The 14,413-nt window shown below is 44.3% G+C and overlaps 1 protein-coding gene across 1 annotated transcript in view; it reads left to right on the top strand.

Annotated features, from left to right (window-relative positions):
* MDGA2 (MAM domain containing glycosylphosphatidylinositol anchor 2) overlaps positions 1-14,413 on the top strand; it is a 253,219-nt gene that overhangs the window by 72,640 nt on the left and 166,166 nt on the right.

Below are 14,413 nucleotides of genomic sequence, written 5' to 3'. Positions count from 1 at the left end.
TTTAAATTCAGCTGTAGATTGTGTGATCATAATGAAAAATTGCTTGCAGCTTGGCTATTCTGCATTTACCAGGTCTGTTAAGCATAACTGGTGTGAGAAGTTTTTGCTGAACTTGACTGTCACTGGTGAGAGCTGACCAAGGAGAATAGCTGAGGCTTTCAGCAGCTGTGGGTTTCCATCTCATTCCAGCAGCGGTTTGGCTGCCTGGGTTCAGGCTTTTCTTGCAGGATACAGGGACCGTTGCATGATTTGTCAGGCTGCCTTTGATTGATTGACTTGTGGGCAAAGTCAGGAAGGTTTTTGACTGCTGTGGATGTGCACTCCAGCTTGGGTTGCTCAGGGACATCAGCTGTCCCAGCAGCCAGATGGGGTTTGTGAGGGTTTGCGGACCATCTGCGTGGGGGGGGTTGCCATTCACCTTGGTTGATGGACACGGTGCGTGCACGGCGGCTGGGAAGCTGCTGTGCTGCAGGGAGCACCTTGGCTCCCTGCTGGCCCTGATTGATCGCCACCGCACACTGATGCGCAGCAGGACTGTGCATGCTGTAACGAGCATTTGTCACATGTAAGGAGCATTGGCAGATTGTGCTCGAGGAACTGTGCTCAGCAGATGTGGAAAAAAACCCCAATGTCACTATTCCTGTATGCCTGGAAATCCCTCCTGCTCTGACTGTATCTTGCTACCATCCAGGGCCACCGAGGTTCTCACGTATGATAGTCAAGTCACCCGTTGAACGTCTGCTTGACGATCTTCCAATATTGTTAGAGGGTACTGCGACAGAGGTGCGTGAACGCTCGTTTTTGACTATTTCTCCCAAGCACTCTCAAATCTCCCTGCCTTCCCTCACCGAGTGCTGTAGGTGGCTTGGGCACGAATGTAGACGCTTGTTCCAAGGAGAGCATTGCAGGTCCAGGTGCTCTGCTGCTGCTGTTCGTGCCATGGAGTCTTTCATACATCTTTATTCCTTGGTACACACCTGGGTTGAGAGGCTAATTTGAGGAACACCAGGTGTGTCTTCGGATGAGTCGTTCAGGTTTCTGTTCAGTGCTGCCTGCCAGCTTGTCCCTGTGACCTTTTTGTTTTCTGTGCTCACTCTGTCTTGCTGATTATTTGGCTGTGTGTCGTGGCATCGCCAAAGTAACGGTCCATTGCAGTGATAGAACCAATCCAAAGGCGTGCTTCTCCTTGAATAATTAGAGGTGATTAAGCTGATGCCATCAGATGAACATGTATTCATCAGTATACTTTGGGCATGGTGCAGGTTTGAAGTGTTACACATAGGTGTAATTAGGAATGCTCACACCCCCTTCATTCAACAGCAGTGCATAAATTACATCTATTCTGCGTGGGTCTGAAGTTTGGACACACCGTGGTCTATCTGTAGGTACTGCGGGAGTCAGAGTGCTTTGCATCGTTTTTCAGACACACGGATTTCTTTGTTCCAGTGCAGACTAATTTAAAATACAAAAACCAGAGTGGATTTTGTAATGAGAGAAACTGAGAGCATCTCAGAAGCACGTGACTGTGCATATGCTGAAGCCCAAGATGACAATTAGCAGTAATATTGTACAGCAGCAGGTAGAGGCACTTGTTGAGCACAGACCCACTTTGTTTCTAAAGACAGCTATTACTCTGCAAATTTATTATCTAAATAGATGATAAGTTTGAAGGGAAGCAGAAACACTGTGAAGTGATTCACCTGCTGGCAGATTTCTAGTGAGTGGCAGGAGCAGAAATAGAAGTCAAGATGTGAGGAAGAACAGCGACTAATTTTGCAACTCTAATTTGTTTTTAGTAGACCGAGTCCCCTTAAAATCAGCACATAGATGTTAATTTGGGTAAGTTGATGAAAGCGGGAGTTGTAAAACTGAATGCAGCTGCTTTGCAACAAAATCAAGGGGATATTTTGACAAAGGGGAAGAATCCTGACAACTTTTTCAGTGTGTGTGCTTGAATCCATGCTGTTGGAAGAGGAGCAGCTGTGAGGATGGGTGTCACACTGAGTCGTGACCTCCGTACTTTCTGTCTGCACTGCCCACTTTTGTTGTCTCACTATGTCCGTGCTGTACTCAAGAAGAAATCAGACTGATCTGATTCTGGCTCCTACTCTACCCGTTGGGCTTTTCTTGGGGTTGCTACTGTCCTCTTTCTTCCCCAAGGCCTCGGAGAGATCGTGCATGGCACTTACACGTGTCTGTTCCCCGTTGATGTTTTTCACCCTCTTAGAGCTCTTAGTGTATTTATATTCCTGAAATCAGTGAAATTTTTCCTCCAATCCTCACAGTTCAGAACTGCAAGAAGCACAGAAGACAGCTGGTAGCAAAGGCAGCTGCTGGGGTGGGGGAGCACAGTGGTACAGGTTGTGTCTTCTCATGGGTATAGCTCCCCGACAACTTTCTCATCTGTTTCCACTTACAAGTGTTTTGGAATCACCACCTTGATTCCTCTATTACACCTTCTCATCCTTTTGCCTTGTCTTTAGTAAGACCTTTGATATGACCTCCTATAATTTCCTTATAGCCAAACTTGTGAGATGCTAATGATTAGTGGGAAATTGACTGGACCTTTGGGCTTGAAGGGTGGCGTGATGGAGAACCGGTGGTCACTTGCTCATGTCATCCACTGGGGATCAAAACCAGGAACAATACTGTACAATGTCATTATTAACACCAAAACCATGGAACCCAGTGCACTTTTGGCGAGTTCCTAGATACCAGACTGGGAGCAGTGGTCAATACAGGGGTCTTGACAGGCTGGAGAGAAGGGCAGACAGGAGTGTTGTGAAATTAGCTGAGGGAAGTGCCATGTTCTGCCCCTGTGGAGAAGCAACCACCCAATGTACCAGTGCATGTTGGGGACAACTGGCTAGAAAGCAGCTTTGCAGAAAGGGAGCTGGGTTGCCCTGAAGACAAGCTGAAGATGACCCAGCAATGTGCCCATGCCAAAAAGGCCAACAGCAAGCAGGGCTGTACTGGCAGGACTGCAGCCAGCAGGTGCAGGGCAGTGATCTGTCTCCTCTCTTCAGTGCTTGTGAGACTGCACTGGACTGCACTGTCCAGTTTGGGACTCCCTAGTGCAAGAAAGACATGGATGGACCAGAGCAAGACCAGTGGAGGCCACAAAGATGATCTGGAGCTAGAGCAAGTGACGTGTGGGAGGAGGCTGAAGGAGCTGGGTTTGCTCACCTTGGGGGCGATGCTCAAACTTTGACTGGATGAAGCCTGAGCAATCTGATCTAATCAGCATTGCTTCAAGCAGGGCTCTGACCAAAGGCCTTCAGAGATCCCTGCCGATGGAGATCATTCTACAGCTCTGTGATTCATTAGAAGGCAAAACACTGGTGTGGAAGTGGTTGTTTGAATTCAGTAACGTCTTCTCTCCCCAGCATGTCATTGTCTATGTAAGAGCTGATGAAAGCCCTGAAGACCTATCGCCCTTGCCTTGGCCTGGACCTTACGTTGGTCAGGAGATGCTTCTTTTTGAAGATGCTTAGCAGGAACAAGCGCAGTCTCCTTTAGAAATACAGTGGTTATGGTATTTCAAGCATAATTCTGCTCTGTGTCAAACATTAATTGTTGACAGATGATATCAAAATCTGTCACCAGTTTGCATGTGACTCACCATTTAACCTTTAGAGCTGGGAACGGTAACTTTAGATACAACTAACTCTGAATCGCACATCTGAGTGCCCAGATCTAATAATAACAACATGAATGGATCCTTTTAAGTTTGTTGTTTCAAAGCATCAGAGAAAAGGCATTATATTTACCCGTAAAGCCACTGAAATTCTGGGCTTCCTATAATATTTCTTCTAGTATAATTGAGTAAAAGCAAATAAAACTTTTATCTTGATCTACAGAGCATTTTTAATGGCACAGATTAATCTGAAAATGTATATTAGCAGCCAGTTCAGACTGCTTAGTGTGGGTGATTATTAATATGTAATATTGAGGATGGGTTTTGGCAGCTTCCAACACAGAAATAATCCACAACAGTAACTTCTACCAAGAAAGATGAGTATTTCAATACGTGACTTTTCAGCTGCATGACATAGTTCATTCAGATCACAGCTGAAGCTGGCATTCTGTCTGGGGCATGTGGTGGGAAACAAATTGAAAGAGGCTTAATTCACTTTTAATCCCTCCATTATGCATTAGTCTGTCACGATAAACTTGCTTTGTTTCCCTTCATTTAGACAATACAGTGTTAATAGAATTATCTCATTTCGAAAAAAAATATTTCTCTTAGCATCCCCTGGCATTCTCAGAGGGTGCGACAGCAAGATGTGATCCTGCATTAAAGAGGCTTGAAATCCTCTTACAAGAAATACAGGCAGCTGTATACTCAGAGCCGAGTACTGAAGGTAGATGGTTTTAATGCTATAGCATAAGGCAATATTAGAAAATAAAGCTAGGAAGGACCCCAGGAGGTTGTCTACCCCATTCTGCATGGCAGACTGCACTAGATCTAAACCTTGTCCCACCAATGTCCCTTTAACCTGGCTGCCATCAGCAGAGGTGCCCCATGGTTGGCAGGCAGTCTGGCCCATCGCTCTGGTCCTGTCCACCACGGCATGAAGAAATTATCCTCTTCCCCTTTGTGGCAACATTTTCTGTATTTGTGGATGGTTACCTTGTCCCATCTCTTCTGCTGGATGACTTGCCTAGCTCCTTAATTTTTGCCTGTGAGTCATACCATCTCCACCTCAGCTGTTCCTGTTGACCTCCTCTGTCCACCTTCTCGGTGAGGTTCAGTGCTTCAGGGCATGTCGAGTACTCCACAGCACCCGACCTCATAACCACGGGGTTCAATGCAGGGCTTGTTCCATACGTTTCCCAACTAAGTTCTTGTTTATGCATCACTGTATGATAACTCCCTTTTACCCAGCAGATATTGCTAATGTTGGCTTTGTGTCCAGATTGCCATCCACCATCCCTGAGGGTCCTTTCTGCACAGCTCCTCGTTAGCCAGTCATTCCTAATCCACTAATGGTGTGGGCGATTGTTGCTGTTGCAAGACAGGATTTGCCTCACCTAACTAGCGGTCTGAAAGCTTAGGTGTCTGTAGTACACCGCTTGTTCAGGGAGCATTGCACTCGGTGGAGAGAGGGAGAGAGATGGCTCTGAAGAGAAATTAATCCCGTCTATTTTTGGAGAGCAGGAATTGTGCTTTAGGGGTGCTTATATCTCATTGAGATACATGACCTCGGATTGCATGCCTGACTTTCAGGTGGTTGAAATTAGCTGAGATGTTTTTAAACCTACATGTACAACCGTGCATCTAAACATAGTGATGAAGGGGACAGTTCCATGATTGGGTTAAGCTGATTTAACACTGCTCTGCTGCTAAAGGGAGGATCCTGCTTTCCCTTCATACCCTCTTGATAAAATGTCCACAGAATGAATAGTTCATACAGTGTGGGAGCTGTGAGCTATTGTAGTCATCTCCAGAGCGTAACCACCGAGGAAGTGCTCTGAATAGCAAACGTATCCGCCTCCCTTCCTCCCTGTTGGAGCTATCAATGCCACATCTGTGCGTGAACGGCAACACGAGCAAAGTGCGAGTCATCAAAGTGCTGCTGCTGCTGGATGAAAAGCAGCCAGGCAAATCGGGAATAAAGAGATGAGTCATCAAAGCTGCATCCCCATTGGTTAAAAAAAAGAGGATTTCAGAAAAAGTTGGAGGAAGAAGAATAAAAAAAAAAAGGCTATTGAGAATGGAGAGAGAGCACCGGGAGTGAGCTAAGGGTACCTGGGCTGGTGCTCCAAGCCAGCTCGTTCACGTATACGTGAACATATAAAGACCGAGTCCAGGTGAAAATGGAACTTGTTAAATACAATCTTATACTTTGCTTTATTTCTTTCCTCTAACTCCCCTCTCTGCTTCCCCTGAAGCCTCATAATTGTCCAGTTTTGATTGTATGCCCAGACAAAATGTTCCTGCACATTACTCAACTTTTAAGCCTCTCTATTTTGGTGGCAGGCTCAGGGGAAACTGGAAAATATGAGGATTTTTTAATCTCTGACCAGGTAGCATAATCAGAATGAGCAGTTCCTGCTGCTACATGGGGGACACCCCCCCCCCAGTCTGAGGTTACAGCACTAATGGGTGGCTCTGGCAATGGTGGGGGGCTGCCCTGGGTGGGGGGAGCCACCCCTTTGTGTTAGAACAGGTCTGGGTGCTTTTGCAAAGGTGAGAATTCACCCTGTGTGTCAGCATAAAGCTGAGCATATATTACTTCAGAAATGCCATGTATGAAGTCAAAAAGGGACACGTGCTTGAAAGAATGGGGATTTGAGAACTCTGCTTTTTCCTGTGCCCCTGGAAGCACTGGAATTTTAAAGACAATGAAAATTATATGGGAAAAAGAATACGTTAAAAAATATTAAAAAAATGGTTAAGCTATATGGCAAACTTATCTGGTTTCTGTATGTAAACACAACATTTTTTAGAACTGGAAGTCGTTACAGCTGGAGTATTTTGGTGCTCTTCTCCACATGGATTGCATGTGGCACCTGAACAAGATACCACTGAAGTTAAGAGCTCCACGTGACCCGTCACTGCTTGACAGTGACTTTACAAAGACATGTTTTTACAGTGATTTTACAATGATTGAGCACTGGCAAAGGCTGTCCAGAGAGGTGGAGTCTCCATCCTCAGAGACAGTCAAAAAACATCTGGACACAGCCCTGGGCAACGTGCAGTAGGGGACCCTGCTTGAGCAGCTGGTTGGACAGATGCCCTCTGGAAGTGCCTTCAACCTCAACCATCCTGCGATTCTGTGATGAATTCTGCTCCTAAGCCTGCAAAGAGCTCATGTTTAACTGTCTCTGCATAATTTTTCTCCCTTGGCTTTTTTGCCAACTCATTGCCAAGACAAAAAGTGAACTGCCCTGGGAAGCATTGCCCCTTTCCAGCAGAGTCCGCAGCTAAGTTTGCATGTCCTGAGAGAACAGATGAACTGCTGGCACATGTAGGTGCATGTTTGCTTGATAATTTGGCCCACCTGATTATTTTATCCTGACTGGTTCAGTATGTGCTGGCATTTCTGCCTAGAAGAGTTTCTTTTGTCAGATCAACAAGTAGGACTGTCAGATAACAGTCAGAAGATTAAGCTTTCTCAGTAGCAGCAGGGGGGGTAAAGCAGAGAGGATGGGTGTATAAAAATAATTTCCATTGGTATATTCAGTTTTGGGGTTTTTTTTTTGGTGTGCTTTTTTGTTGTTGTGGGTTTTGGGTTTGGAGGCTTTTTTTGGGGGTGGTGGGTGGTGGTGGTGGTGGTTTGGTTTTTTTAAGGACTATTGATGAAAAGAAAGGATCAACCATATTGCAGCATGCTGTGGCTGTGTGATCAATTTTTTATTTTTAACCTCTAATTCAAAATCTGGACCTCAGCTGGGAATTATAACCTATTCTTTCTTGAACTTTACTGAGTAAATAAGTACAGAAATGATACTTCCAGCCTAGCAGGGACCTCAAATGTTCTCTGGTTTTGCTCTGACTTGAAAGGGACTATTCATAATGTGTATAGCTTGGAGTACATGCATTGTATTCCTGCAAGAAATCACGGTTGTAAATGAAACAGATGCATACACACAGCGAGACGTATATATGAAAGTATAATTCAATTATGTTCTGTCACTTCAGTTCTGCATATAAAATAATTCACAAAACAGGAGGAAATAATGTCCTTTCATTTTTATTCATCATAGATGAGTGAGCTGTCAAGGACATGACTTTCTGCCTCTACTTCGATATTGCTATTAAAGTACTAGTTTTCTTTTGCATTTCCAGTAATCCCTAAAGCCAATTGTGACATGTTCTCAATACCATATACCCAGTCTAAATACATATATTTGTCTCACTGTAATTATAACACACGTTGGCATCAGATTTTTTCTGTATGCTACAGCAATGACAGATATCTTTTTCCTTCCACAACGGTATCTGTCTCAAATACGCATCCCAGGCAGCAGTACAGACTCTGCTCCTTTCAACTTCAGTGAACATCTGTATCGGATCATTGATTAGAAGATGTTTCCAGCCTCCCTGCCAATGATGCTGTGGCACCTCTGTTTCATCTAGAAGCATTTTATTGTGGAGCCGGGTTGTTATGTCGAAGGTGCTTGGTGAAGTGGCATTGTTAAGCATGTATCTTAGAGTGTTAATGATAACTTAATGACTGCTGGCTTTGTGCTGGCTCTGAGAAACTTTTGCCCCAGTTGTTAATCAAAACCAGTGTGGCTTTGCATGCTATTTTATTACTCCGTGAGGATTGGTATATGTTGTAGCCGCATTTTATAGTTAACCTCCATCTGTATGGCATCAGTGTCTAACTTGGGTGCACATGTTAGTACTAGGTAAAAAAAAAATAAATATGGATGCAGTTCTGATTTAAATTCTCTGCAGTGGCTTGCCTCGCAGGGCTGTGTGTGGTGACCCGGTGTGCTTCCAATAGCACTTTGTCGTACGCACTATTGGGTTCACAGCCAGGCTCTACGGGCCTAGGAAATACATTGGATGCAGAAGCAATACTTGCACACGAAAACTTCTGAATTGAAGTCCCTTTAAAAAGGATGCAGCTGCAATATGAATGGGGACCTGAACAGTTTCCCTCGTCATGAGTAGTGCCTTGTTCTTTGCGGGGAAGAGCTCGCAGTGGCACTGCGGCTGTCTTTGTCCCCTGGCAAACCAACCATGACTTTGAAATGTGGGGCTGGCGCTCAGGAACCCCTACTTCTAAAAGGCAGTAAAGAAGCAGAGCTCTTTTGAACACTGAGCCATTCTCATTACGATATCTAAATACGATGTTTGGAAAGCTTGTTCCATGCACTCACCCATGGAAATATTTACCAAAGCTTGCTATTATTTGATAATGAATTTTATTATTCCTATCAGAGAGTTGAGAGAAAGTTTCCACTGGGCAGGTTGCCTGGCTGAGTCTCTGCCAGTGCCCGGGTGAAGGTTCTGGCTGGGAGATGCTTTGCTTGCCAAACCTGCGTGGCCCAGCATTTGTCTAGTTGATCCTAATGGCTGGTGGTCATCTCAGAGAGACCTCAGCCAGGGTGAAGCTTTGGAAGTGGCTTTGGGGGTGGTGATACACTCCATTTAGTACTGACTCCTTTTGACAGGGATATTTTTGTTGCATTAGGAGTTCTGTATAAATTTATCAGATTTCATACATGAGCAGCTCCTGCATCTCCATCAGTTCTGGTATTGTGCAGCTGTGTTGGCTCTGATGCTTAATTTTCCAAACTGGTACTGAACTTAAAACCATAAAATGTCTTCCACTCTATGTGAAATTGAGGATATCGGTCCTGTATCCACGTCTGTGTGTCAGCGTGTCTCCGTGACCCAAACCACCGTGACCCAGGGTTTCATGGTATGAATAGGTGGAGCTCTGGGGCTAAACACTGAAAACCTGCAGACTGTTTTCCTTAAAAAATTCAGCCTGTTAAGGAGAGGAGATGAATAAGAAGGAAGGCAGCAAAAATACACAAATGACATAATGCGAGATTAGACCAAATGCAGAAGAATACAGCAGCAGAAAATAATAAAATGTATCTCTGAATTAACCCCTTCTGTTGAATTTTGTGGGATTCTCTTCAAGATTTAAGCAGAAACTGAGGAGCTTGTTCTTATGCCAGGAAGCAGCTGCTTAGCAGAGGAAAATTCTGGGCTGGTGTAGTTGTGCATCTTTTCTTTCAATTGCTCAGCTACCTGCTAAGTTCTGGGGGCCTTGGAGCACCTTGCTTTTGAAGTGACTTTCATACAAGAAGATTCCTGTGTGAAAGCGGTGACCAGCAAAGTACCTTGCTTGGTGAAACCAGATTTTGTAAAACTTAAATCATAAAATCAAGATTGGAGGCAAAACTTGGCTTGGCTTACTGTCACTACGATATGTGTCTTTTTGAATGACCTCGGTTGGGACCATGTGGAGGCTTGTTTGTAAGGATGTGAGGGTCTTCACGAGCCTCAGAGAGCTTAGGTTACCTTTCTGTGCTTTTTGAAAAATGAACAAGCAGAATGTCAGCACTGGCTCCAGCCTTGTTTCAGGAGAGCAAGCTGGGCTGTAGAAGTGGACGGGAGCTCGGCTCACACTTTGATGCCTGCTCCCACAGTTGGTGAGGGGAGCCGTTGGGTGAAACCATTTGTACCTTGGAGGCTGAAACCTGACTCCCCAAAGCAATATACATAGAAAAGGCAAACCCAGTGTATTCCAAACTTGCACCAGGAACACACAATTGCGTGTAGCAGCTTTTACAATAGTGTCATTTTAATAAGAGTTAGATCTTTTGGACAAGTCTTTATCTCCTCTTCTTTCTGACTCAGTTCTGTGATTTCCTGCTGTCTAAAAAATATCAGAGCTTGAGATGCTGGGACCGCATTGTGGTCTCATAGCTGGGGTTCAGTCATGCTTGGCTGCTTTGCAAATGCAAAGGATGTATAAACACATGCGTGTCCTTTTGAATCAGATCCTGTCTGTCTTGAACAAGAACCAGCAGGAGACATTTCAAAAAAGTGCATAAAAAGTGTGCAGTAGACAGATATGTGATAGTCTGCCCTCCCATTCCAGAAAAGGATACATTTTATACCCTGAAGCATGAGTTTTAATAATCCTTCAACAATATTTTGATATAATCATCCACTATTATAATTGCTCTGGATCATCTTGTCATCTTTATAAATGCCTACTCCATTTTTTAATCATGCTAGACCAAAAAAAAAAAAAAGTGTGGTGATGAATTACACAGTTCAGATTTATTCTGTATGTGTTTTGCCCCAAAAGTTTATAAATAAATAGAAGAAATCCATTTTAAAGTGAGCATTAGGTCAAAGCTTCAGTTTTCTGAAAGTGCAAGGATGTAAGTGGGTTTGAGAAACACTGAGATCAATGTAAGGTTGGCATGTGTGTTGTTAAAAACGGCACTTTCTGCCTCTTCCCATCTATAGGCTCCTGATGAATTTGTAAATCCTCATCCTAAAGGTAGGATTGATGTCACCCAGTCACCCATCTTCTGCCATCCAAATCTTACCTGTCTAGATTAAACTAATCTTTGGGCTCTGCCTGGAGTCTGCAGAGGGATGGATACCACAGGGGAAGATTCTTGCTGGAAGATAGTTCAAGGTAGATAAGAGGAATCGCCTTTTGGCAGTACCTCTTGCTGTCATCGAAACTAGAACAGGGGGAGATCTCATGCGACAGTGAGCTCCATTTCCCTGGCTCAAAGAGGAGCTAGTCCTAAACCTTTTGTCTTAACAGCTGTTTTCACAGAAAATCTAGAGAAATTCTCCAGCAGCACCAACCATCCCAGTCCAGGGCTTACTGTCCCTACTGTTAGATGGGGTTTTGTCATTGTGCCTTCATTGCTCCTTTCTGTGCTACAGCTTTGCATTCCCAGTCTGTGTGGAGAGGCAGCTGTTTGCAGCTGCATTGCTGCAGCATGCTGTGGGGACCAGTTAGAGGTGTGCCTCCAGTTTGGGAAGGGGAAGCATTTCTGGATGGAATCAAACAGGGGAGCTATCCAGTAAAGCAGACCAGCAGAAGACCTACATGCTTTTAATTAACCCAAGTCAATTAATACAGGTCTTCCAGCAGATGACTAAACTTGTGATTTAGCTCCATTTGTTTCCACATTTAGGTCCAGGTTGATGTAGAGAAGTGAACACAAGCACTCTCTAAATTAAAGCTAAAGCTTCTGCCACACCACCATGTCTGAGAACATTGCTGGGGTTGTCGACGATTTCGGATTTTTTGCCATTTGCCTCCTTCATTCCCTGTCTAACTCTCCCTGCTTCTCTCTTTCTGTCTCCCCGTTCCTTACTGAAACAGCCAGTCCGAGCTGTGATGAGAAACCACGGGTCTCCAGCTTGTGTTTGGCACATGAGCAGGTGGGTGTTGACCACCACCTTTCTCCATCCCTGGCTGGAAGGAGGACGGGTCAATGTTGATTGCATAGCGAGTGGAGGTTGCGCTGTCAGTGTGGGGCTGGTGGTGGGGCTGAGCATGCTTCAGCGGTAGAAGAACGAAGTCCAAGTGACCACCAGGAAAATTCAATTCTTTCCATTCCAAGGCCAGAATCTGGCAATGTGCATGTTGTATATGCCGATAATATACATATTTTACATATTACACATGTAAAATAAATACACATAATAATGTGTATGACAATAAATCAGCCAAACAGTGCAGTAGACCCAATTCTATCCTCATTTGCACCATAAAGCTGAAAATAAGAGGTTCTGTGTTATTAGTGTGTTGTGATATGTTGTGGATTATGTAAAGGATTTCAAGCTAAGAAATACCAAAACCATGGCTTGTTGTTGCTGTGGATTAATTTTCTATTCATAGTAGGTATTTGACCCTTTATATACTACACTGACTTTCATTTGCTGAAAACTATTAACAACCCTTCTGAATTTCTTAATATTCTTTGGTGTAAATCAGGCTTCTAACAGTAGCAGCTGAGAGTACTGCTGAATTTTTGTTTCTGTTTGTCTAGGGGGTAGGCTGTAGTTAAGTGAAATGTGTGCTGTAAGTAAAGAGCTATTGCTGTATGCAAACCGTAATTTTTGTGTACTTATTGTTTCGAATGCTGTGATGAAAGGGATGTATCACAGTATTTTTATCACATCAGCTGCTACCTTTGTCTCTCTACCTGAAGGGTGGCAAAGGGCCCCCTTTCATCCGGAGGATTACGAGGCCATTATGCTAAACAGCACCACCAGGCTGGGTTGACATTGTTGGAGCTTTCATCTTTTGTTCTAAGTTTTGAAGCATTATTTGTTTTTCTCTTGTTCCCCGCATCATGACTTGATGTTTAGTGAGAGCAGAGAGCAGCTCCTTGGCAGAATGGTTTAGGAAAAATCATTAAACTTGGGAGGGAGGGAGGGACGGAAGGAGAAAGAGGGGCCAGCTGAGTGCTACCCCGTGGCTGGCAATGACCCTACGGGTCTGGAGCTCAGTTCTAGCTGCACAGCAGGTACCTGGATCCCTGCTTCTGCCACCTTCACCCCAGCAAAATCTACTGAAGCATGAAGCATGACATACTGCCCAGTTTCATACCTCTAATCCCAAACCAGGGATTCATCAGCTGATGGATAAGAGGTCAGAGGATGTGAGCAAGGAGGCACTGACAGAGTTAGTGTGCAGTGCTGACTTGTTTTCTGTATTTTTAGCCACGCATCCAGTTTCTTCACCTTTAAGTTGGTCACGTGAACCCAGGAATTCATGCTGGGAAGTTTCTGCAGGGTTCACAAGGTGAGAGGAGCTGGAAGAAGGGGCCTTGCTTGTAAACCTCTGCTCTCCTGCCCTCTTAGAAGCGTTTCCCTGGCAGGGAACGGGTTGTCTGTTCTCTGTGTATTAGGACAGGTATAAATGATCTGTTTCCCATTTCTGTGCTTTGGCTTCTGAATGCAGAGAAAGCTAATTCCTCTTGGGTGAACTACAAATAAAGAAAACTCTTATTTTATAGTTGACTTTTGTATTTGCGTTCAGTGATTAGTGTGTATTCCTTTAATATTGAAATAAGATTCATAGATAAAGCAGAACACACAAGAATATATCTCTGTAATAATGAAGATAGTGATAAGATTTTTGGATGTAACATTTTTATTCCCTTTCATTTTTCATTGTCACGATTTCTGGCATTCTTTGCCCAGAATTTCAATCCTTCAACTTTATGTCTGTGTTTAGTATTGCTGGTTTTTCTGTACCAGCAGTATGTATTTACGTATTGGCGTATGTCTTCTGCAGTTTAGAGTATGCCTTCAAGCAAAGCCTGAATCCAGCAAGGGTGGATTCCTCAACGCAAATGACAGGGGATGTCACAGCTCAGATTGTGATTTTAAATTCCAGCATCTAAAATGAATTGCCCTGCTCTGTCCCTTCACACCGAGCATTTCTGTTTCTCTTCTTGCATTATATGCAAATATTTAATGGAAGAGGCAAGAAGAGAGAGTGAAATTTAATCACTTGTTTCTCCTTTCTGAGAGTAGCATCATCTTTCTGTGAGCCTGTTGCTGCGATGTAGCTCAGCTGGTTTGGTGGTCCTGCCCAAACAAAGCCTCAGCAGCTGGTCATGGGATACTGGATGGAAATTAGTAGGGACCCAGGTCTGTACCTCTCGGGCATGTCTGTGAGGAGATGGAGCTGTGGCCACACTGTCTCTGGTGCTGAGCTGCAGGTTGCACAGCTTATAAGGGAAAGAAAAGCAGCTGTGCTGGATTCTTCAGTTTCTCTGTGTGCCAGGAGATGTTGTTGCAGGGAAGATGGCTCTTCCTGATTCAACAGACCCAACTCAAACTCTACAAATTCACCTCAGTTGGCAGCCAGGTCACAAGGGAGGGGGGTGGCTTAAGAGGGCTGGGTTTCAGTGGGTTGGATCTAATTTGAAGTGAACAACATGCTTT

This window comes from Falco rusticolus, chromosome 7 (assembly GCF_015220075.1).
Source record: "Falco rusticolus isolate bFalRus1 chromosome 7, bFalRus1.pri, whole genome shotgun sequence".
NCBI lineage: Eukaryota > Metazoa > Chordata > Aves > Falconiformes > Falconidae > Falco > Falco rusticolus.
The sequence above is the reverse complement of the archived record's forward strand: the minus strand, read 5'-3'. Positions and strand labels throughout refer to the sequence as shown.